This window comes from Diadema antillarum, unplaced genomic scaffold, assembly GCF_040938485.1.
Source record: "Diadema antillarum isolate AM-2024a unplaced genomic scaffold, OU_Dant_1.0 scf00000191, whole genome shotgun sequence".
NCBI classification, from domain to species: Eukaryota; Metazoa; Echinodermata; class Echinoidea; order Diadematoida; family Diadematidae; genus Diadema; species Diadema antillarum.
In genome coordinates, this window is record NW_027271080.1 from 928,469 (window position 1) to 954,160 (window position 25,692).

Below are 25,692 nucleotides of genomic sequence, written 5' to 3' on the forward strand. Positions count from 1 at the left end.
TGAAAGTAATGGAGTCAACAGTGTGTCGTCACATGTGCAAGTACTAATGTACACAAAAGTACTGGTTCAGAAACTATTCCCCTGTCTTTATGTTGTTGCTGTATTTGCTGGTGTAATTGTTGGCTATGAATAAACTTTGGTGTGTGTGTGTGTGTGTGTGTGTGTGCACTTACCCATGGTGTAAAACGAGGACACGCATACATTGTACGAACTTTACACCGAGGACACACAGAGAACCGAGGACGTCCTTGGTACGCAGACCATTCCAACCGGTCTGCTTGTGCATGCTTTTGCATGTAGGGGTTCATGTTTGTAGGTCCTCGATTAGCATTATTGTAATAAGTCCTCGGTTGGATGGTAATGTACAAATGAGTCCTCAGTTGACAAGGGTCCTAGACTCCTACTGACACACAGGTCCTCGGTCATGTGGTAAAATTCTTAAGGGAAAACACGTCCTCAGCTTCCACCATAGACGCTTTATACGTGTGTGTGTTTGTTGTCACAAAGATGTGGTTTGATTTAAAGGACAAAAACTTTTTAGTGAAAAAAGAGTTTCCAGTTAGGCATGTACAGTTGTATGAGTACGTGTACACCTGTAAATTAGTGTACGTCTGAATTTCAGTATTGGTTCATTGATTTCTGCCGAGTATTGGGATGATAGACATGAAATAGGTACGGACATAAAACTACAGTGTAATATCATTCTCCATTTGCATAATTTTCATGTGTTCACATCATTCATGCCCATAGCAGTGGTGTTTAAAACATGACATATCTGTTTGTGTTAGAAAAACATTGAAAAATTGCTATTTTCTTTCTGCGATTGTTTCAATAGTATTGCTATTTGAACAGGTGAAATGGCTCCACAATACACAGTTTAGGTTATAGTCTACTGTATGTGAATTGTGCTATGGAGTGTGATGCTTTTGTCCACACAATTATTTGATGCATTGTGCAGTATGTAACACACAACGCTTCAAAGATTACCCCCACCTGCCTCTTTGTACACATGTATTGTACATTTTGCAAGTACCAGCCAGTGCTGCACCTGTTGTTAAAACTGGTCCACTAATTACCTCAGCTGCGCTGACCCCAAATCGTTATTTTGTTTGCTGGCATGGGAATTGGTCGATTAAAAGAAAAAAAAAAATGTTGCGTTCAATTTGTATCAGAGATACGCTGGTGGAGCTAATTTTTGTAAGTGAGTATGCTGCTATGCCCATATGAGTTGTGGCTATAGTAGCTGTAATTTTCTAGTGTATGTGTTTATGTTCCACGAGATTGAATTTACTCTAATCAGGTTTGGGACTAGAAATTACAACTATTGAGCACACAATGTGTGAAAAACAGGAAGTTATGAAGAACAAGAACAACATTGATTTTGTGAGGATGAATATCAAGTGTTTGTATCAAATCAATAATGTGGGTGTATTTCTATCCGAGTCGATTTCTGTTTCAAGTCATGCATGCTACCATCTATTAAAATCAAGAAATGATAACGTAGAAAATACCAAATATAATTTGTCACATTCATTGGGAGAGGAAGCATAGCTGTTACCAGTGCTACAGTATGACTTCTGTTGTCAGAATGCAGTGTTTGTTTTATTTTATCATCAATTTCCCATTCCATGATAGTGTGATTACCCACAGGCTTTTATAATAATCCTTTCTGTGCCACAGATTTTGGACAGGGTGTACAACACCATAGGGTTTCCGGCGCCAGTCAGCACTGAAAGCACACCAGGGGTTAATGTACACTGTAGTATGTGGCACACCAGACTCCTGGAAGCAGTTGGAAAAAATGAAACAACTTTAAACGGATTGCATAGTTTTGGCTGAGACCTAATTTCAGGTTTCTAACATTTTTTGGTGAGATAATGAGAAACCTTTCATGAAATATGAAAGAGCATGTAATTCTATGAGGAATTCAATGTTTATTTAATGAAAATTGGTCTTGAAATGGCCGAGATATCAAAAAAAAGAGAGATGCTAATAAAGTGTGGGACCCACACTTTATTACGATCGCTTTGTTTTACTTTGTTTTTGGATGTTTCATTCATTCCAAACCCAATTTTCATCAAATAAACTTTGAATTCCTCTTAAAATGGTATGCTCTGTACTATATCATTTTGTATAACTGTAAGTGTTTTCTTGGTATCTTGCAAAAAGTTAAAAGCCCAAATTGTCATCTCCGCCAATACTGTACCATCCCTTTAATACTCCTAAAAACACACACATACACACACATGTATGCAATCATGACCATGGAGTTGGACTGTGACTGAAATCCAAAAGAAATCAAAATTGCTATTGGTTTAAGTCCAAGATAACAAGGAATGGTAAAACAATCCACAATTACCGCATAGTTTTACAAGCTCGACAAAAGTAACTTGCTACCCTCAGGACCTCATTTATAATGTGCATCGTTCATTTATAATGTATGTTGTACATTTTTGCTGGTACAGAGCCATCTACATCACGATTGCACAGATTTTGCGAGAAGTTGGTCTGGTGTAGTGTTGGCACACACAAAAAAAGCAAGCTGCCCAGGTTTTGCAGCAATGTGGGCCAGTGTGTATTAATTTTAATAGAGGGGAGTGGGGTTGAGGTTGGCATACATTACTGCTGCCTTCTCTTGCTCTCCACAACAATGGTTGCTGAAGAAATCAAAAGAAAGTGGACAGGCCGACATGTCATTATTGTCATGATACCGTAAAAGTGGGCATTTTCACGGTGTTGAAATTTTCACGCATTTTGTGCAGTCCGAAACAAGCGCAAAAATAAAAGCACACGAATATTTTTGCTTGCCATACAAGTTTGTATGTTCCAATAGTTGATATCTGGATTCTGTGGAATTAAACACACGCGAAACTCTTCTTGCCAGACTGAGCGCGAAAAAATAGTCACATGAAAATATCCATTTTTACAGTACAGAAAGATTTTAAAAGTAAAAACCCCTCAGACATTTTTTTTTTTTTTTCATTGGTGGTGAAGTAATGCTTTGTGTGTGGAATTTCTTCACTCAAATGAAAATGAGATCATTTGGCTTCTTTCAGAGCTGTATAAATTCTCGGACAGCTCACTTGTATGAATATTTCATTGACAAGGTGCCCTGTGATCCACATCTACAACAATCCCTGGAGGATGAGCGGGAAATGGAGGGTAGGGAAGTGACCATGGTTGCTGAGATGGCCAGCGGTGTGAGCATGTACTGACCATTAGGAGGGGAATGGAATGCTGAGCATGTATGCTATGTACAGTCACGTAACATTGGTATCCCTACTGCACTGGACTTAAATATATTGTGGTACATGTAAGTATACCTTTAAACAGTGTACAATGTAATGTTCCCGTAGAGCTTGTTGGTACTTGTACATAGTTGTTGCACTTGTTTTGTCATTCTTATTTGACAGTAGGCTAGAGAGTTTGGCCGGTGTATAAAAGCTATTTTAGTTTAAAAGGGTGTGACTATTATACAACCAATTTATGGCCGATAGTATGCAATAGAAATAAAGGCCAGATGTGTCCAAATGTGTGCCAATGGGAAGCCCGAGTGAGGAATGTGATGTCTTCAAGTAACTGAATATATTAAAAGTGAAGTGAATACATATAATTAATTTTAACAAATATGAATGAATAGTGAATGAAGTGAAGAAATTTAAGTACATTGAAAATGAATGACTGAATAAATAGGGGGGGGGGGGGATACCCACAACAGTAGACAGAATTGTTCTGACCACATTGTTTTGTGTGGGCTCTTCTACAATATTTGAGTCATGATCACAACTTGCTGCAATTCAAACTGTATTTTCCTGTTCAATACTGAGGAAACTAATAGTTTTCAGTAATACTGCTTTCACTTTCTACTGGTTACATGATGTTGCCTGGTGATGAACAAATTCATCTACTACATCATATTTTTCTTCTTGGCTGTTTTTGTACAACTGGAATTTGGTCTGTTACTGAGTTGAGCCAGTATTGAATAGGCCATACATTTCTGCATGTTTTGTTTCTGTTTTCTCTTTCTTGCTATTTTTTTTTTCAAAGAATGCGTTGCTGTTATTCAGACTGCTTTGAATATCTGCAAATCCCCCTTGGCTTTACTAGATTCTCATTGGGGTAAAAATAGAAAGAGAATCCTTACAGTCAAGGAATTTTGATGGAGTAATTTTTTTTTTCCCTTTAAAGAACAACATAACATGCGGAAGAGAAATGTACACTGTATGTATCCCTCCATAATGCTCTTATCATAAAGCTTCAAATATATACTCGATGAGAACTGTTTGCTGAAATACGTTCTATATATAGAATTGTAGACCCTGTTTATAGCAGTTGTTTCTGTGCTTATTCACTACATTCTTCCGACATTCTGAGGTTTGTACAAATTAACATTGCCTGTTATATGGTACGGGGGAAGAAATAAGCTAGAAAAAAGTTTGATTCTAGATTCTCCTCTCTGTAGTGGCTAAGTACCAGTTGTCATGGTAACACAGCGCTGTGGATGTATTTGTGCAAGCAGAGAAGAGAAAAAAGAAAAAAACAAACCTGGAAACTGTATAATGGGAGAGAGCATAAAATGATGTGCCTTGTGTGAGCAACAAAAGAAGAGGCTTCCTTAATGGTGAGAGTTACAAAGAGTCAATTTTCCCTTCGCAAGAGTCAAATTGCACAATTCCAGATGCTGCTGTCGTTCTTTTCTTTCACCTACGCACACATGCAAGACTCGTGTAGGATGCAGTCGGTCTGTGTGCACAAGTCATCCTCGCTATTAACCTTTCGCCAGTATCTTGTGTCTAGTGTTCCTCACCCCCGACACATTCGCCCGAATGAATGTCCCCACGTGCGTGGGTGAGCACATTCGTGAGAGCCACATCCTCAGCTTGCGCATTTGCTGCTTCGTCGATTTCCTTTTCTTTTCGCCCTCCTCTTGAGATGGGAATAATTTTTAGAGGAAGAGAGGGAGAATGGAAGCATCGGTAGGGAAATCGAGTTTGCAGTTTTGTCTTTTAGGGATGTTGAAAAGCGACAACAATTTCCTTTTTTAAAAAGAAGGTTTCATTTGCCACAATTTTGCCATTAATGTCTCTCTTTATAGTGAGAAGGAAAACATCCTGAAAAAAGGTAGTCTTGTTGAAAGATCGCCTGAATAGATAATGAAGATGTGTGTTTGCTGCAATTGACATTTGAAAGGTATTTAGTAGCACTTGAACCTCCACGCAGATAGAGAAGACGATTGGACTATGCTAAGTTTCTCAAAGAATAACCAAAGCAAAGCAGATCCAAAAGACTGTCGATGACAATACACTGCATTAAACCTATTGATGGAAAGTACATAATTTGGTGCCACATCAAAAGGGAAAAAAAAAGGAAGTGGTGATACTGGCCAAAAAAGTATGAAGCACCACTCATGAAACTTGGTAGGACAATACATAACATTGCAAGTACGACACCCCTTGAAGTCGTCATGTGCCTTGTGCTGGGTACAGAATAGGTTAGTGGTCCCATACCCTGCCTGCATGATGATAGCGTTTTCAGACCGGTTTGGTGCGGCACGTGGCCGATGAAAGGGCAACTGCAGCGTACTTTGGCCCCCCAGGTGATAAAATGCGACTGCGGCTGGAAGGCTGCCACTGGGCACTCACCCATGGTATTGGCAATGACACATTTTTGTTACACAGCAGATCCATGCATGCTCAAGAGCTAACGATGTGCATGTGATCATGCTGTTGGTTAAATACCGTAGAGGGTTTGTGTTTTCCGCACGTGCATTTATATCCACGTGGGGCTCTCGGATGATGAGTCATGGCAGGACACGACATACAATGTAATTGATGTAAATGTTAATGACTTTGACCCGATCTTGACATGTGAATAAAATGTTTCTGTTTGATGCATAAATCTGTTGAAAATTCAAGGACGTTGCCATTGATCAGTATCAAAGGTGTTTTCTGTTTTGTCTTTCACCCTTCTTTTTGCAAAATAAAGTGAATGACGTAAAGCAGGCCATCAGCGCAGGAATTTTGAGATCAGTCAGTTTACAGAGTTTTTTTTTTTTTTTTTTTTTTTCAATTGAATGCCAGTCAAATGTACAGTATACTTGTAGTCAATCTCTGTCTTCTGAGCCTTCTGAAGTAACATAACTACAACTGTACCTGGTACTGCACTTGCATTGATTGAAAGAAGCTAGAGTATCTTCATTTTATTACATTTCATTTCATTTATTTCATTTCCAACAATGCAAAACATTTTCATACACAAAATAACACAATATCAATACAATGTAGTAACAAAGAAAAATATGTGAAATTAACAATAGTACGCATCACCAAAGCAGATGAAATTGAATTAGAATTAAAGTTGCAGGAAATGGAGGAGACATGCTGTAGACATTTTCTACAGTCTATTACACTTGTATGATTTGAAATGTGATCAGACTGTTCACTCCTAGCTGTTTTCAATACCCAAAAGTTATGACACATTAAAATATACTCTCATAATTGACTACAATAATGGCATTTTGACAGAGAAGATTTTATTGGTGTTGACTGCGAGGTTCGTCTTTTGTGTCTGCACAATGGTGCTGTCACTGTGTCTAAAAACGCTGTTGGCAGATAGTATTGAGCTGTTTGGTGCATTTCCGGCTACCCCCGCGACGCGAATGGGTTGATGAATGGTGGGCTAATTAAATCCCCGCTTGTGGCTCGAGAGAGTGACCTTTCGGCTTCAATCAGAGATTGACCCCGTGTTCCTCGGCCACAACCTCCGCCGCGCGAACCAACACTGAGAACCAAAAACGCCTCCGCGGTCTGAAATCTCCAGAGAGGCGAGTGCTTGCGCATGGATAGATGACTCTGATTCCCAAATTTGATTCCAGATCAGTCGTCTGCGAATGAGTGCAAACATATGTTGCACAATGTCAGCGTCTTGTGCGTTGTGCAAGGCTGGATACATTGTGCATTGTACAGTTGTGATTTCTGACTTGCTGTGTCGGGTGGCTGCCTGTAAAAATGCTTCCCCTGAATTCGATCGCTACTCGCTCAGTAAAGTGTTCTTGACATTTTGAGTCGGAGTCGAATCTTGATGCTTGATTGTAGACATAGCCTCGTGCAGCCATTAAAGGCAGAGTGCACTATTGAGGAAATCATGAAGAAGACATACATGATTTTTTTTTTTGCCTGATCTCTACAATCACATACCTTCTGTTGCTGCAATATAGGAGTAGTCTATATTATATAAACTTCTAAACTTTGAGTTAGTTTTGCTTCAAGTTTTACCTGTTCACATGGTCAAGAATATCAATTTTGTATTGAACAAAGCATTCTGAACTGTGTTTGGTTTGAAAGAGAAAGACTGAATTCAGTCTTTCTCTTTCAAAGCTATCTTTGATGTCCAAAATTGAGCCAGATGCTGATTTTGAATGTATTTCACTTGTAAGTCAACTAGGAGGCACAGATTGACAGAAGAACTTGTCCATGGTTATAGTGGGGGGGGGGGGGGGGGGGGGGGAGGGGGGATGGGGAGGGACAAAAACCCGAAGAGCCATACAACTCAGAATGATTCAAACTAGACACATTGTTTGGACCTTTAAAGCCATAAAGAAATTTGAGTTTGCACATAATCTCAACTCAATCTGTCCTGCAGGAGTTGAACAAAGATAAGAGTATTGATACTTCAGTGGTAGGCCATATCATTGTATTTGTGTGTTTGTGCATGATATGTCAACATGACTGTATGTTTCAATTTTGTTTGCTGATTTTTGTTTGCGTGTATGTTTGTGTGTGTGTGTGTGTATAGAGTGATTACAATAACTTTTCTTGCGTACAGGATGCATTACGGTGTAACTGATTTATGCTGTCTTGAGGGGGCAGGCTCCCAACCCGTGAGTCATTCATTATATAATACACCTACAGATATTGTGCCGAGATTAAGTTTAGGGGGTGTAGCCTTCCTCCAAGACTGCTGCAAGTTTTCCCAGCAGGCAGGCAGGCACACAATCTCATGATGAACTCCCCCTGGCACCAAACTGACCAGGTGGACATACTATATGTACACATCAACAGACTTGTACTAATGAAATTATATAGACACTAAGATTGCAGCTGCTATGAGAACAGTCTTGAAACAAGACTAGAATTTCCAGGCTGACCTCTAGACTTGGGGTACAGGGGCAGGGCACTTGGTGTGTACACTGGCTTTGACTTTGACATCCAAATTTACAAGAAGTCCCTGAACCCAAGAAGAATGCAGAGAACATGTTGCTGATATGGGAGGTTAAAACTGAGTGCATTGCATGACCCTGTTATGACTGAGTCATGGAAAACCCTCGAATCTCGCTGATAAAGGTATACACCAGAGAATGCACAGGGCAAACCATTTTGATGTGGAAAGTCGTTAGCTGAAATAGGATCCATTCGCACCCCCATGTATGTTTTAGAACTGGGTGTCATATTTCGTTGGATGTCAACAAGAATGTCTCGCGACCTGATCAGTTTCCTCAAGGACGAAAATTCAATGTCATCCGGCCAGTGTGTTGCTGATGACAGGTTAGGAAATATTTTTGACAATTTGTGTGAGTGCTGCTACAACTGTAGCTGTATTGCTCTCATTATATCTGTCAACAGTGCAAGGCCCAGGTTTTATATGTAAAGTGTAACATGCATTTATGCATTTGAGGATACTTATAATTGAATACATTCATACTGAAATGCAACAGTGATCACTGGAGCTACGGCACACACATGTACTACACTTGTACAATATGTGTGATAGTAATACTTAATGGTGACTTCAAGTTGCTTCCCTATTTAGAAACAAATTAGATTTTATTTGATGTGCTGATTTTGAATGAATCTAATCCTGCAAACATGAAAGCTTTTATACAGCCTTTTACATTGTATATGTGATATATACGTAGGTCTATGTGATCAATTTTCATGACAAGTACTGTCATTTTGCCATATCTATATTACACACTCCCACTACTACCATTCAGTATTTGCAGCATTTTACATACACATTGCAGTATGATATACATGTATTCACAATAAAATCGAACTTTGATATCCAATTGCTGAATGTGGGAGGAAATCATCGCACAAGGGTCTTGGATAACCAGACTACACATGATGCGTTGACCTGGAATCCAGATCACGGGGTCACAGGGGGGAACCGATTTCAGGAAATCTTTCATTCAAAGTAGCTGGAAAGAGAGCTTTGGCAAGATGGCCGAGCTAGAAAATTGAACTGCCAGCTCATCCTGCGTATTGAGAATCACAGTACTTGCACATTGGCCCACTCTAGAACATCTACACTGTACAAGATTGGGCTTAGTCACACTGAAGGGATCGTACAGTTTTGGTTGAGACCTAATTTCAGGTTTCTAATATTTTTTGGGTGAGATAATGAGAAACCTCTTGTGAAATATGAAAGAGTGTAATTCCATGAGGAATTAAACGTTTATTTGATGAAAATTGGTTTTGAAATGGCTGAGTTTAATCCAAAACAGAGCGATTCCAATAAAGTGTGGGACCCACCTTTTATTACGGTCGCTTTGTTTTACTTTGTTTTTGGATGTTTCAGTCATTCCCAAACCTGATTTTCATCAAATTAACTTTGAATTCCTCTTAAAATGGTATGCTCTGAACTATTCTTGGTATCTCGCAAAAAGTTCAAAGCCTAATTCTCAACTCTACCAATACTGTACCATCCCTTTAAAGGGATGGGATAGTTTTTGTTAAGATGGGGATTCCGGTTTTTACTTTTCATATACTTTCTTGTACAAAGCAAAACAAAGTCATCCTGATAAAAGGTGCGTCCCACCTTTTATTAGGATGACTTTTGTTTTGCATTGCACTAGAATATCTCAGCCACTTCAAAACCGATTTTCATCAAATGTAGTTCTAATTCCTCATAGAATTGTATGCTCTTCATAAATAAGTGGTTTTTATTTACAAAGTATGTCATAAAGTTACAACCCTATTAAATCCCCAACTCAACCAAAACTACACCATCCCTGTAACAGAATGAACGCACCTTTGCTCAGGACTCTTGTTGTTACATTGTGCTCGTCAGGTGTTTTAAGTTTTTGCTATGATGCACAGAGATGTCAAGGTAAAAGGGCAGTATATTGTGCTTTTTCAAGGTGATGTTTCATTCTAAAACTGCTGCATGGCATCACACAATGTAGTTTAGAATTTAGAGCATCCTAGAGCATCCAGCAGTAAAGATTTGTGCAAATATTTGTTCCATGCATGGTAATTCTGATGGTAGGGCCTACTGGGATACCATTGCAAGCACTGTGCGTGTTCAAGTGTTCCTTTACTTTTCAAAAGGTCTTTCATAGAAAAGGGATTTTCCCCAATACAGATTTGATTTGGCATCCCCTTCTAATGTACATGTAGGCTTGGGTTGCAATGTGCATGTTGTAATTCAAGGCATTTGATTCCTTACTCAGTATTTGAAATTGCAACAGCCTCCAAGCCAAAGGCTATTCTAATTTTTCTGAAGACTGGCGTAAGGGGGCGGGGGTGGAACCCAAGGGCTACATTGAGAATGCAACTGTACATGTGTAGGCAAGTGAGTTCCTTTCCATAGTCTCCCACTGACATGCAGACAAATTTTCAATAATTTTCCCTTCTTTCGACATGAGAGAAAAGCTTGTATTCATGTCAATATTTTTTTCTTTTCTTTTAATTGCAGTATCCTAGCAATGATGACGTTAAAGGGGGGGGGGGGGGGGGGAAGAGCATATTGCAGTTGCCAAGTTACATGTATCATTAAAAAAAAAATGTGGTATGTTGTTTTTTTTTGCGCACAAGCCAATGAGAGGTACATTGTATGAGGTGATGACATCATCACTGTAGCTAATTTGCATAAAATGCTGCTGCAAGTCGTTGTTACTAATGATATTTCTTTTTGGGTTTTTTTTTTGTGACAGACCCATGACTTCTTTAAATACTGTGATGGCATTCTACCATTATTGTATCTTATACCCATTTGATTTTGCTCTTATTGAGCAAAGTCAGCCAGAACATCGTGTATGGTATAGGCCTACACTTTAAATGGTAGGCCTACAGTCGTGAAAATCTAGGCAAAGTCAGACAAACTTATTTATGATTCTTGGTTCGTGTCTGTGAATTTCATGCTTTCAAATACCAAACAGTGAATCTCTTTAATCTGTTGATGTTCAAAATAAAAAATCTATTAAATCTCGTGACAAAGACCTTGCTTTTAAAACACTCCCTCTGTTTTTGCATTGAATGACCAATAGCACAACTATCCATTCTGTGAAATGTAAGATGTTGATCTTCTGTTTTGGAAGATATTGTTATAGGACCTGCAATGTAGGCCTACATTTTAGTGGAGTAGTAAAGCCCCCCCCCCCCCAAAAAAAAAAAAAAAAGAACAAAAAGAAGAAAAGAAAAAGGTTCTGAAACAGTTACGTGTCTAAGGACTCGAGGACTATTCCATGTAACATGCACTGAACTTTGCAATTGGACACTGGTCGAGTGGTGGGCCTTCAGAACTGTCACGACAGTTTAACTTGAGTCTATACACTGCTACCCTTTTCAAACAGCTGACAAAAAATCTGTAACAGCCTATGTCGGCCGCCAGGCACCGAGAGCCTATCTGGTAAATTGTAGGTCACCAGCAGACGTCGTCGTCATCATGTGTATGCAGATAGCGAAAAGGAAGAGCTGGTTTAAACCAGACACATGCACAATGTACATGATACCTTTCTTCCTCCCTCTAACATATATAGAATATCTCTCTCTCCCTCTCCCTCTCTCTCTCTCTGCTTCTCCCCCTCTCTGTCTCCGTCTCTCTCTGTATTTGTACAAAGTATGTAACCTTTGCCAGGTACTTCATCATTGTTTGCAGATAAGACAAGCGCGGGCAGTGACAGGATATATACTTCAGCATTTGGCATGGACGATTACGGCTAACAACGCTGGCTAAATACCAGTGCTCAGTCTTGCTCAGTATCTATGGGTGATTGTCTCTGGTGTCACTCCTTTCATTTGGGAAGTTTTATTCAGTATTGATATTTTTTTGAAAGACAAAATGTTGGTGAGCAAGTGTATGAATCAGTCACCTGGTAAAATGCGTTGTGGGAAGCAAGGATTTCCATCATGCATTATTGCAAAAAGCAATGCACAATGAATGGTTCTAATTAAGATCAACATGTGATTTTTTTTTCTCCAGCAATACCGCAGTAATGTCGAGCAAATTTTTTTAAAATTTTCCTGTTTGTTTCATTTTAACCTGTTGAGGACGGTCTGATTTTGCTACAACACGCATTTCCCATAGACCCTGCCCGAGTATACTCGGGACTCGTCCTCAACGGGCTAACTGTCCATTGTAGTGTATGGCATCATAAAAGATGCTTTACCCACTGGCCCAAATTGACTGCCCCAAATTTCAAGTTGGGCAAGTGCCCATTCATACTGACTTCTAGAATACTCAGTGGCAAGTTGTAGTTTCCCCAGGCACGTGGGCAAGCAAGTGTGTAACACCGTAAAAGCAGTGAAATGCTGTGGGCTTCCAAGCTGCCTTTTCTGCTCGTCTTGCCCAGCAGATGTAGCTCCTTGTGGATGGGGATGTGTGCGTCGTAAAGGAACAGAGGGAGATGGTCACCCCAAACTGGCCGGGTTGTTGCCTTTACACGGCCAATGCGCTGCCCGCTGGTTGTGTTTGTGTGCCCTGGACATGTGTATTAAAGCTTTGTCGAATGTTGACGTTTCGCGATACACACAGCCTTTGAGAGCGCTGTCAAATAGGCTGAGCCCGGCATGCTGTATAATCCACTATGCCGATTATGTCCAGCCGGCAGAGCTGATAGACCATGCCATGCATTCTTCTGATGTTAATTGCTTGCTGGGGGAAGGTTGCAAACTCTTGTACCTACAAGCTTGTAGTCCATCCCTCTCCTTCCTAACATACTGTGATGAAGCACTTGTATTAGCTATTTCTTGTAAAGTGGATATTAGAGTCAAGCATGCCTAGTTCAAGTTTGGATAGAGCTACCTACAGTTCAGAAATCTTGGGGTATTGTTTTCAGAGCTAAACAGGGCTTGAAAGCAAGCTTTTTTTTCTGGTAGCCCATCCAGGCTACAAAATCTTAAGTCTGAAATTTTGGTGGCCTGAAAAAGAAATGTAGTGGCCTGAAATAAAAAAAAAAACAGAACAAAACAAAAAACCGTAGCAATAGACTTTGAATCTTAAGTGCCTGATTGGGTTACCAAAAGATAGCCGTTTGGAAATTTGGTGGTTCCACATCAATTTGTAGTGGCCCAGGCCCGTAACTGGTGGAAGTGGGTTCAGGGGGTTCCGGAAAATTTGCACTGAAGCCTTTTTTTGTTTTTGCTTATCAGCCGATGAAACCCAAAGTGGTCCACTTTTTCTAATTTTGAAACCCCCCCCCCCCCAAAAAAAAAAAAAAAAAAAAAAAAAAAAAAAAAAAAAAAAAAAACGGGCCTATGGCCTTGGGCCACCGGGCCACCACTCATGTCAGGCCCAGATCATCTGGAGGCAGAGTTGAGCCTCGACCCTTTTGATGTGTGTTGCTTTGGGAATTGGTGAAATCGAGATGTGCATTCTATGAATCAACTGTTGTGATGGGCAGCAGATTGAACATTGAATTAGGGAAGAATGAACTTTACAGTGGTTGTGATTTTACAAGAATATTTGGAACGCCCAGAATTGCGACATCTGCGTAGTCAAATGATGCAGTCCTGAGTTTGGGCTGAAATCCCAGAGAATGAAGCTGGGTTCTAAATGTGTGTTTCAGTAGATCACTTTGATTACTGACACAATTATCCAGTGCTATACTTGGATGTAATGCAGAAGCAAGAATTTAAAAAGAAATAAAAATAAAAGAAATAGAGAGCAAAGTATTCAAATGTACATACAGCACGTACAAGTTCACTGTTCTTTATTGTTTGTGACGAAGGTTTGACAAAGGTTTAATGCTAGTATGTAAAAAACAGACAAACAAGACATTAAAATGTAATGTGTATTTTTCATGTACAACAAGCACATTAGGTCATGCCAGATATTCTGCAGTAAAATAAAAGAAATGCTCCTTTAATTACATTTTATTTATAATAGTGATAGTCTAGCATCACATGATTTAAAGGACATCCTTAGAATGTTTGGTTGTTGAACACAGAGATGACAAAATGCAGTTGTCTATTAAATTCCCCCATATGGTACAAAGAAATTTATTAGAGACGCAAAATGCATGGTGGAATCATGGCCACCAAATATATTGGAGAATTGAACGCAAAAACTCGAAGTGGTAATGGTAGACCCATAAAAAGAGTGAAAGCTTGACTAGATGTCATTGAGAATCTTCTCTCATTTGTTCAAAATACTGGGCACATGATATGTTTGCCATTAATACTGCTTTTGAAATTCACTTGAGACTGAAAAGCTCAGTAGGGGTATTGGTATGTGAAAAAGAAATCCTTTACTGTGCAGGAACCTATATCTCTGGGTTACTATTATACAAACTTGTGATTACAGTGCTGTATAGGTTGTAGTCGGAAAAAAGTGTGTTTACATTTAAAACAATGTGTGTGAGTCTAATGTTTCTTCCTAAGTAGTGGAGATTACACAGATGTTTGGATTCTATCTGAACTACAAATATGTAAAGTGCAGTAACCTCCCAGAATTACCGAGTATCCTTATGTGATGATAGCGAATATATCATTTTTACATTATATGAGTGCTCAGCTACTGGAATACATGTATGGTGCAGAAAACCTCTTTTCAAATTATGGAGATGAAATGCTCTTCTTTACAGCAGATACAATTTTTTTATTTCATAAAAAAAAAAGCAGTCATGTGTGTATACAAACGTGAGATGTACTCAGCTACACAAGCCCCCTTTCTTGCTCAGTGTTTTGCAGTAGTATCCGAGGGGGGACGGAGTGATGTGTTTTTCAAGGAGACACGTGTCGCCGATGGTGATGTCGCCTCCAAGATGTATGAGGATTACGCCATGCTGATGTCAACTCGTCTGTTGGCCGTGGATCTGCCATTTGCCCGTGTGACTGTGAGCTGCGCTGGCCCTTCCATTCCAGTAAAAGTCTCAGTGCGGGGGCACAGACAGCATGTATTAATGACGTATAGACTGCAGAGCCAGACTGTTGCATGGTTTCTCCTAGAGCATTGTCAACATTGTTGTGAGGTGGATTTTATTCTCTGTTGACATTGGATTAGATGACAAAGCAGAGAGTTCCCTAAATGTGATTCCCCCCCCCCCCTTCCGCTCCAGTCAACTTGAATGCACCAGCCAACATTGTAATAGCACCTAGCATTGTGTAATTGGGACACCGAATGCTTTCACCCTGCATTTTTAAAGGATGCTTTCACCCTGCATATTTAAAGGGAGCTCATAGTAAGATCCCTTCTATGTATTAAAGGCTTTTCAGTCCTATTTCAACCTTTTTTTTAATGAGATGTTATTTTTTTTTAAAAAGAATGATGGCTGATTTTCGTGAATTTGAATGATGGCTGATGTTGATAGATGATTCCAAAGCACGGATTATTTGGATTTTGAGCTGAATATAAACCTGATGCAGGAACAGATACCGTCTGTTGATTATACATGCTACTATGAAAACAAATACCAACATGAGCACAATTTATCTTTGCAGTAGTTAATCATGTTAGTGACACACTGTCATCATTTAACAAGTTTTGAACATTTCTGCTGTTTTATTCTGTCAAGAAGTCAATATAGGAAGCTTTACAATATAAAAGAAAAATCTTTCAAACCACAGCATATTTACTTGATATCCCCTTTTCCTCCCCCCCCCCCCCCCCCCCCCATCTACAATTTGTACAACAGCACATTGTTTATACTGGTGAATCTTCAGTATAAGACATTTTATAGAGGTACATCGTACACAAGAGAGCTTTAGTAGGTACAGCGTGTAGAATAAATGTATTGACTTTGGACTCCACTAACATCGACTGTCTTGATATAAATTTCTGCATTGGTGCAAGCTTTTTTCTTTGGTGATGGTGGGCAGAGCATTTATGGAAGTCTTTGCGTGGACTTGCCCAATTTGGCATTATAGGCCCTCATTCCTATTTATACAGCTTTTGTATGCCCACTCAATTGTTTTTTTTTTTTTTTTTGTTTCTGTAGAGTGGGCATATGGGCATAAACACAAAAATTCCTGTCATAGAGAGGAAACTTGTTGCTTTCATATCAGACATACCCATGTGCAGAGAATAGAGTTTTGCAGTCTCTGAGTTCTGTCAGTTATGCATGTACATGTTACATACCATTTTTACTCTGGTACCATTTTCCAGCTTGCCACATAAGTGGTGTAATCCCACTTGAGCTGCAATGCTTTTTTGTCCACTCCACCAAGCCCACAAAGTCTTTCCTTCTAGCAAGTCCAAACCATACATCCTAATCTCAGCCCCCCAACTCCCATAAAAAACCCTCTAAATTGGAAAATCCTGGTTCTAATCCTAGACTGGACTAATAATAATTCTGGTTGTGCTATTTTGGTAGAAGTCAGCGTAAGACCACATCACATGGCTCTACCGCCCCCCCCCCCCCCTGAAAAAAAAAAAACAAAAAACTAAATGACAGTCAAATTCATCATTGTGACATTATTGCAGTGCTACAAACATGTCAAACAAAAAGAATATTTGTTGTTAAGAAAATAAAAAAAAGATTGGGAATTTCCATTTTAGGTTTAATATTGGAATATTTGTGATTCATTGGCACTATCATTTCATCTAATTTGCAAAGTAGTTGCTTTAATTATCACACTTGTGTAAGGTAGGTGAATATCTAACATTCCATAACTTCCTCATCTTCGGTTCGATTTCGAAACCTCCACCGTTTTGTTTGGTTTGACCCCCCCCCCCCCCCCCCCCAACTGTGGTAAATCTCAAAGTTGGCTTGTAGCGTTGATTGTGTAGAATTACACACTTTGAGTGACGTACACATTGCAGGAACACACCCTGGTACTCAAGTTTCAAAGTTGACACGCACTTCACCAGCTACAAGAGGGAAGCACTCATCTTTAGTCTATACAGACAATGCTGGAACATGAATAAACCAAACTCTCTCGCTCACAGCCTGCGAAACAGTCCTTGCTGTGTGCATTTTTCACAGAGGATAACGAGACCCAGCAAGAATTGATTTAATACTTGAGTGGCCCTGCCCAGTATGTTCTTCATTTCTAGCGCTGACGTTACTTGTACAGTGTACCTTGGTTTTCAGCCTGTGTAGCGGCAAAAAATTTCGACGGATGCAGTGTGCCGAGACGGAAATAGTTCCTAACGAAAGCTGATGACATCTCTCAGGTGAAATTGGTCGGAGAAATGGGGAGGTGATCCCGCTGAATAATGCCCCTCGTCTGCAGCTAGATTTTTCCCTTGTGAGCGAATGTGAAGCGGAACATCTGCTTGCGATGCGGCTCTTTCTCTCTCTCTCTGAACAGAGGAATAGATGCAGTTCATCAAATATAAGGGGGATTTTAGAGATCGACTAGCTTGCAATCCCCCCAATGTCTCCGACCCCCTGCCCATATTCCACATCGCTCACATCTCGTCTCTTCTCCTCCAGACTCTCATAACATTATCTTCTTCTTTTTTTTTCCGTCCTCCAATCTGTATCATGGCGTGTGTCGGCACGACTCTACATGCTTCTCATACTTTGTTGAGCTATTTCCAGCAGTGAGCACCGACGTAGTGATCACCCATGTTGCTTGGTGTGATTATTCGCGAACTAGGTCGTATGTGATCAGAAACTTTGCTTGAGAGATTTTAAAGGCTACGTGGAATGTGAATATGCTTCTTTATGAACAGTGAATTTCTTGCAAATTTGCTTTTAAATTTTGTTTTAAAGCAACAGACTTTGTGTGTGAGAAATCTTGTAATGTATCTGACACAAGAGCACTTGTGAAAACTTCAGGATTTTCAAGCCTGGTATCACAATTGGATATCAAACACTCCTCACACTGATAAATGGAACATTTGACGTCAGTGTATGTATCGTATGTCATTTACGCCTAGATATGTACTTGCTATCAAAACACATACAGTTGTTTGGAAACAAACGCGCGTGGAGCTCGATGACAAATGCATGAAAGAAGTTTATTTTTCTAGATGTTCTGAAAGATTGATTATGGTTTGGGAATTGTAGTTTTAATAAGCCTGGATACATGAACCTCAGCAAGATATTGATACTAAGGTTTGTTATTACAAACATGTTTATCTTGTAGAAATAATGAAGAGGAACCTGCAGGGGAATGCACTATATTTTCTTTCATTTATGAATTCACTGATTTAACGGTGCATTTTGGCAAGATTGCCCATTCAACTAAGATTGGCATGAGGCCTGAATTTTTGTATTTTTATACAGTATGTAGGCCAAATGTTTGTCTTTTGTTTTTTGTTTTGTTTTTCGTGTGGTGTTCAATCATACATGTAATTCTTGTTCCTCTGAACCTACTGTGTAACTTTCACAAATATTGCGTGGTATTATATAGATCCTCTATGTTTTTAATGGAATAAAAGAAATTAAGCAGCATTATTGGGATGGCATATCTTAAATGCAAACCTTGGGACCGTATGCCATATTTGACAGCCGTAAAAATGGACAAGTTGACTTCTGACAGTTGTGTGCTGACACTCTGCAGTGGCCCTCAGAAAAGTAAAAGTTGTTTTTTGGTATTTGATTGACTTGGCACAGTTGGTGTTTTGAGGTGGATTTGTTTCGGACTCTGTGCATTGAACTACACTACTGTAGCTGGCACTGTACTAACAATTTAAAGGTCTTGTTTACCTTTAGAAACAGTAATTTAAGAAATGTTCAAGATATCACATTTGATACATGGTCTGTTGTACAATATCACAAAACATGCTACAGTTGTACCATATACAATTTTTTTGCAATAAAACCTAAAATATAAGGAGATATCAGTATTTTTCTCAATAAACCATAACTGTAGACGGTTTAGTCTGGAAACATCTTTATTATAACTATTGTTCACATTTTGCCTAGTTAACAGTACTCATCAGTGATTTTACCTATTCAAATTTTTACAGTGGTTGTTTCTATCCCTAACTCACATTTTAGAACTATTTAAAAGCAATGCTGGGTTTTTGTTTCATCTGCAAATGGTGAATAATGCCTTTAAGGTGGACTAGGGTTGCGACCTGGGTGCTACATTCTGAGTTGTTGACCTGACAGTCATTCACTTGTGCCACCTGATTGATTGACACAAATCCAGATATTCTCTGGTGGTGATCACAAGGCCCACTGTCGCAGGCTAGGTGTACCACTCTCGTACCCACATTACGCACATCATTACGTGTTTCAGTGGGATTTGTATGGCCTACATGTATGGTAGCAAACAAAAATTTGCCCTTGCCCTTTTGTTTGAGGCATTTTCAACGCTGGGTAGGCGCGCATTCAATCAGACGTAGCCCTCGAAGAGGATGGGGGTATGACCACTACCACAAGGGGGGGGGGGGGGGGGGGGTGGGTGTTATACTTCTATAGACTTTCACTTGCTGTTCAATGGCCCCTTGCATAGCACTTTAGTGCAGGAAGCCTCCCCTCCTTTGTTCAACTGTGAAGGAGTTCTGGCTAGTCTTGGAGGTACATTGTAGCAGACCCCTCTTTCAGTTGATTTGTGTGTTTCAGTGTGTGTCATTTCGTGAGGCTATTGTGTGTAGGGCAACTCCTTGTAATGCATTCTGATTATAACAGGTCAGGTGCTTAAGATTCATTCATTTATTATCTTTAGAGAAGTAGAGTTCCACTGTGGGAAAGTAGAAACAGTCATTTGATTCAGTTCCTCAACTCATGGGAATGTAATTTGTGTAATTATGTTCTTGATGATACACGACACTTGTTAAGTGATTTTGAGTGTATTGATTTGTGAAACTGGATCAGTGAGTTCAAACATCAACACAGTTGCTGTGGTACTTAGGCCTATACTCTAACTTTTTTTCCTCTACTTTTTTTTTCCCTTCTCTTTTCTCATTAATTATTCCTTCATGATTGGGATGTACTTATACTGTAAACTTACTGTAGTGACTCACAGGTAGATGCCTTGCTTGATCCTAGTCTGCCGACAAGTGTAAGCTGTTCCCGAGACAAAGCAGTCTGTATGTCGTAGACTATATTGAAAGGGTCTGTAGTATGTAGCAGTGGGTTCTGGGTTCACTCGGAGGTCACAGATTTGGAGTAGTGTGTGGTGAGCTGTGGAGAAGCACGAATACTACTATACGTTACTGGGAGCATAATGTCACTAGTAAGGACAAGTTCCTATTCTAAGGCTGAATCCTGATAGTTTCCTGGTAAACGGCTGTGTTAACGGGAGAACAAGGAAAGAGCTGTAAAGAGGCGATAATGATTTTTGCAAGCCGTGATTAGCAATGACAAACACATGAATGTGTTGTTACACGGCACTATGGCAAGGAAATGGTGATTTGCACCTTCTTTGTATAATGTTGTCGATGGGTGTACTGCGGCTTTAAAGGTCTGTTTTATAGCAGCAATTATTTATGCCTGTATACTTAAGTGCTGTATGCTGTGGGATGGCTTATATTCTTTTTTGTATGAGACCAGTTTGCAGTTAAAATACAATATGTAGCAATGGTTCAAATGTCCCAACATTTTAAAGTATCAAAACATGGTAACAGTTTGAAAGCTAGGTGTCATTCACTTTCATGTGATGCATAATCCAACTTTTTTTATTGTACCAAGCTCTTGTCTGATTCATTTCAATAGCAATGCAACCTTTGTAACTGTAGGCCTATAGTTTTTAAAAGAACCACTTTTTTTTTGGGGGGGGGGGGGGGAGGTTGGGTGGGAGGGAGCTGGAAACAAACTACTGTATACGCTATATATTTCGCGGGGGTTTTATTTTCGCGAATTTCGCGAGTCGGGAGTTTCGCTAAATTAACAACATGCAAAAATATTACCTTCCAAAATGAATCCCTTGTCTTGATGATACGAACATTTCAGTACTAGTATACCATGTCACGGCTTACCGAACAGACCATACTGGCTAAGCTTGTTTACGCACGTCCACGTCTACTTACGAATACTGTGACATAGAGAGCCAATCCATTATCGCAAGGGGACCACTCGTCAGAAATCTAGCGCGATGGACTTGACCACTTCAAAAATGTTGAATTCTAACTTACTAGTTCGCAGAGTTTGGTAAGTTTTTTTCATGCAGTGTATAACTAGTATCATTCTTATTTGCTAGTAAGTTGAAAATTCACACTTTCTTTGCCACTTCATATTTTCTCTGGTCCCCCAATCGCGAATTTAACCACTCGCGAAAATGTGTGACAGCGGCAATTCGCGAAAATTTATGTACGCGAAAATTATAGCGTGTACAGCATGTAGCGTTGTAACCTTTGTGACCATTTTTACATACTGAACAAATGAGAGTAATTACACAAGTCAGTTACTTTGATATTGACAGCAGTGAGGTGCACGGTTGATATGAAATGAACATTTTTATGTTTTCCTAGATAAATTTGTAATGTATTGTAGGCAGATTTTGCTGAAATATGACAAGATCTTTATTGTTATTTGACTGTCTAAGGAATGTCGACATCTTGTTTTAATACATTGTATGAAGCGATAAGAGGATTTTTTTTTTAAAGACACCCAGTCGCGAGGATACATGGACATATTTCAGCCGCGGGCGGCAGCACGTAAACTCGCTTCCGAAGTTGCTACGAAGCGAAATGTGTGTGTGCGCAAGACATCCCTAAAGCAATGTATCGCGCTATAGTATCTCGATTGCTCGCGATCGCTTGCTGAGCGCGGGACAGTACGTTTTGTGTAATGTGAGTGATGTTCGCATGAGCTAGTAGCTAGCTGCGTATACTTCGTACGACTACGCATTCTCTTCATCGCATCGTCGATCGTCGTCACTCGTCAACTATACTGTAATCATCAGATCAGATCAGATTAGTGAGTGCAGACCACATTATAATAGATAGGGTGGCCATCATGGACGATGACACATCGTCATGGGTAGCGGATATTACCGCCGAGTTGTCTATTCTGAACGCGGACGATTGGGTCGGAGACCCTGCCTGTATCATGTACTTGCCCTGGCGTGTGTACATAAATTCAGGACGGGGAAGCGACTGTGCCCGTGCAGGGCCAACGGCCAACGGCCACAGTTGCACTGCACATTTATGCAGTATTTTTGCACTCTTCATTGTTTTACTAACTAATATGAAGAAGGTGAGCGTTGTATCACCTGCCTGGAATATACTATATGTAAGAAGCAATGCCGAAACCCTTTCATTTGACTAGGTAAACTCACAGTTATAGTTCTGTCAGCTTAGCCTGGTGTGAATAATCTTTAAAAAAAAGACACACACACACACAAAGTGAACATTAAAACTCATAGATAAGTACATGACAAATAAGATGTAATGCCTTCTTCAGACAGGAGCATAAAGAAATTATTGTCTATCTCCCTCTTACACAAACAAACAGAACACTATTGTCTCAACAATACAGTGTGAAGGATAACCATTATAAATAAACCTATCACAGGTATCAGTATTTGAGGTTATGTGTGAAAAATGCCCTACAAATTAATGAAAATCGCGGACAGTAGACCTTTGTCCATAGTCAACTCAGTGTAACATCGCAAAGCCATTGTAATGGGTTAGCTTTCTACCAAACACTGATTAAAATACCAATCAGAGGCGTACCTTTGATCAACAAATAAGGGATGTGCCACGGATACCAATTAATCGTACTTGATGAAGCTCATACCTGTACATATTAGCATGTTACAAACTGATAGGTTCATATTGCCCCTTGACCTATGACCAATATCTGTATTAGAATTAAAACAATGGATTCTTATGAACTGTTGTTCATCAACAACTTCCACACCAATCAACATCCCTATTAGACACTCCTATATGAAGATGTGAAGGTAAATAAAACTGTAACTTTCACGTACAAGGGTATTGTACGTACACTACTGTAACTCTGTAGTTACTACCACTGACCTGACACTGTCGGTGTAACCAAACTTTAACGAATTTCAACTGTAAAGGATCAATTTTTTTTTCTTCAGAATTTACATTTCAACATACTTGTAGAAATTCACATGAAAAGATGTACACTTCACTGGATCACTTGAATTTGGTTTCAAATTATTGGACCAAATGCATTGGAAGTTTGACTATAAATGCAACATAGATGCCTGAAACTTTTGCCAAGCTTATGAAAATTACAATCTTTGTCAAAATTCCTTAACCAAACTTAAAATGTAGGGCCCCTAAATATGATGAAAGAGGAGACTTTGCTATACAGTTAAATCAATGGGGACAAACAGTATTTGAATCGCAGCCATGAAATCTGGCTATGCAAATTTAACCTGGATTGTTGACGCTAGCTGCTCAGGAAAGTGACCTCTCTGTATCTATCTAGATTCTACATTTGCACATGAAATACTTTAAATTCTCAATATACTGTGATGACAAAAAACTTACCACTACTTGCGATTCCCTGACTAATGACATTTGCTGCCTACTGCTGGGTCAGTTTTTAAGAAGCGATAAACTGACCCAGCAAATGTCATTTCGATTACGGTGTTATCATAATTTGACATAAATGAGAACTTAGAGAAGTTTTTCGCGGAATTATACATAGGAAAAATAGGCCTACTTGTCGATGAAACGCAAAGGCCCTAGCAGTTAAAGATAGATTAGAAAAAGTCATTCCACTTCAATCATTGATTCATGTAATAGACTTCTAACGTTACTTACACATCATCTGGATCTGGATTCCTTGAAGTTGTTGACTTGGTCAGCTGGGGTTGCTTGATTGGCGTAAGCCGTGGCATTACAATTCCACCGTGCATGCCGTAACACAAATTTGCACATTCTAAATTCCTGCAAAACTGTTCATGCAACTCCAGCAAGTGGAAATGAAATTTTTCATCGGCACGCTGACGCTGAAGCTTCCCCCTCTGCCACTGGTCTCTTACTTGTCCTAAGCAGGGAGGTGAGAGGAAACCTCCCTGTCCTAAGCATGCTAAGAACACGTCTCTCTGCGTTCTCCACTCGTCGATAGCGTCAAACAAGCAGATACGTTTTACTCGAGTTGGACGGCTGTTTTGATCTCCATTGTGAGGTTTCATTACTAAACCAAAGCCAAGGCTAATCCGAAACAGTACACGCATACCACACACATTATTGATATTGACATACCGGTACCGACGACTTTATACCAACTTTGTTATGTTCCGATCCGGCCCAACATACTGTAACACAACTGACGCAGCAGACAATTGCCAATGAGATCAAAACAACCCGCCATATGGCCATGAGCATTGCAACTTGCTATACATGAAGTTTAGAGTTTTAATATGTCTTCATCAAAGCATATTTATAAATACCAAATATTAAACAACGTAATATATGAATGATTTAAAATATTGTTATATAATATTTTCAGACATTTTAAAATATTATTGCTTAGATTGCTGAAATTGGCACCATAGTGCAAATAAACAGAGACTGCAGCCAGATACGTACGTACGTACACCACACAGCTCTACTGTTGTGTCGCGACGGGGACCCGTAGGAGAGATTTTCATGCACATGGCTGTTGTGCGGTTTTGTGCGTGCACCCATTCGGCCCCATTCGGTAGGTATTCAGGGCGTCCATGTTGAAATTACAGTGGACGGCTCGCACGGCTCTCGTGCCCATCTGGTTTTCGCTGGTGCGCTGCGTAGCGTCGTGTTCGGCATTCGGTACGTACGGGGACAATAACGGGAGGAGCAGCTTGTCGTGCTTTTCTACTGAGCTGGCGAATCGCCTGCGACGACCGATTGCCTTTAAGAGGAAAAAACAAATGGGCTCTGCAGGAGAGATCTGTGAAACTTCAACTCAAATTGGCTATGTGTAGATAAGAGCCAAAGTTGCATTCAATCAGCCACACATTGGGTAAATTGTCACATAAACCACGAGTGCCTCATAGTGTAGATACTTGTATCTGCCTTCATCCCCTGGCTGGATTACTATCATTGATTTCAATCTTCATGTCGTGCAAGAGATGGCTGTTTGTTAAATGTCCATGTGGTTTGTTAGTCATTTGAGGTACATGTGTATACTGTATCTTTTCAATGTTTGTAGTGTACATGTAGGTGAAATTGCTACTTAGACCCCGTTTACAGTGAGTGAAAGGGCCGGGCTCCGCCACGGCCGAGCCTGGCCTTCATTTCACTGTTAACGCGCAAAAGGCCAAAATATTATGCGGTTCCAAAATCGGCCGCACATTTGGCCAAGCTCTGGATGGTAGTCTCGGCCGTGGCTCGGCCCGGGCTCGGCCCGGCCCTTTTCTCACTGTAAACGCAAACTGGGCCAAATGCGGTACCAAATTGCGACCGGCGCACTCCCAGTAATAATCGTTTGTTTACAAGCAGAGCGCCACTACGACAAAATATTGAAATGGTTTGAATTAAAAGCCCGGGCCGAGCCCTCCACTGTAAACGGACAGAATTGCGAGGCCGAGTACCGCAATTGAGGCCGGGCTCGGCCTGGGCTCGGCCAGCCCTGCACTGTAAACGGGGTCTAAAGAAATCAATGTTTTACATACGTAGTTTGTACAACCACTTGCTGGTTAAACTTTGGGCAACTAAAATTCATCT

General features: G+C 40.0%; 1 protein-coding gene across 3 annotated transcripts in view; it reads left to right on the plus strand.

Annotated features, from left to right (window-relative positions):
- The window catches only part of LOC139723459 (protein tyrosine phosphatase type IVA 1-like), a 67,203-nt gene that overhangs the window by 6,134 nt on the left and 35,377 nt on the right, over positions 1-25,692 (plus strand). Inside the window, exon 2 of one of the 3 annotated variants that reach the window (XM_071634704.1) lies at positions 3,108-3,313. The exons of 1 other annotated variant lie outside the window; for it this stretch is intronic. The gene's annotated coding sequence lies outside the window, so the exon portion shown is untranslated. Of the gene's footprint in view, positions 1-3,107; positions 3,314-17,088; positions 18,021-25,692 lie in introns of those variants that run through there. One more of the 3 variants, XM_071634705.1, reaches the window with a different exon arrangement.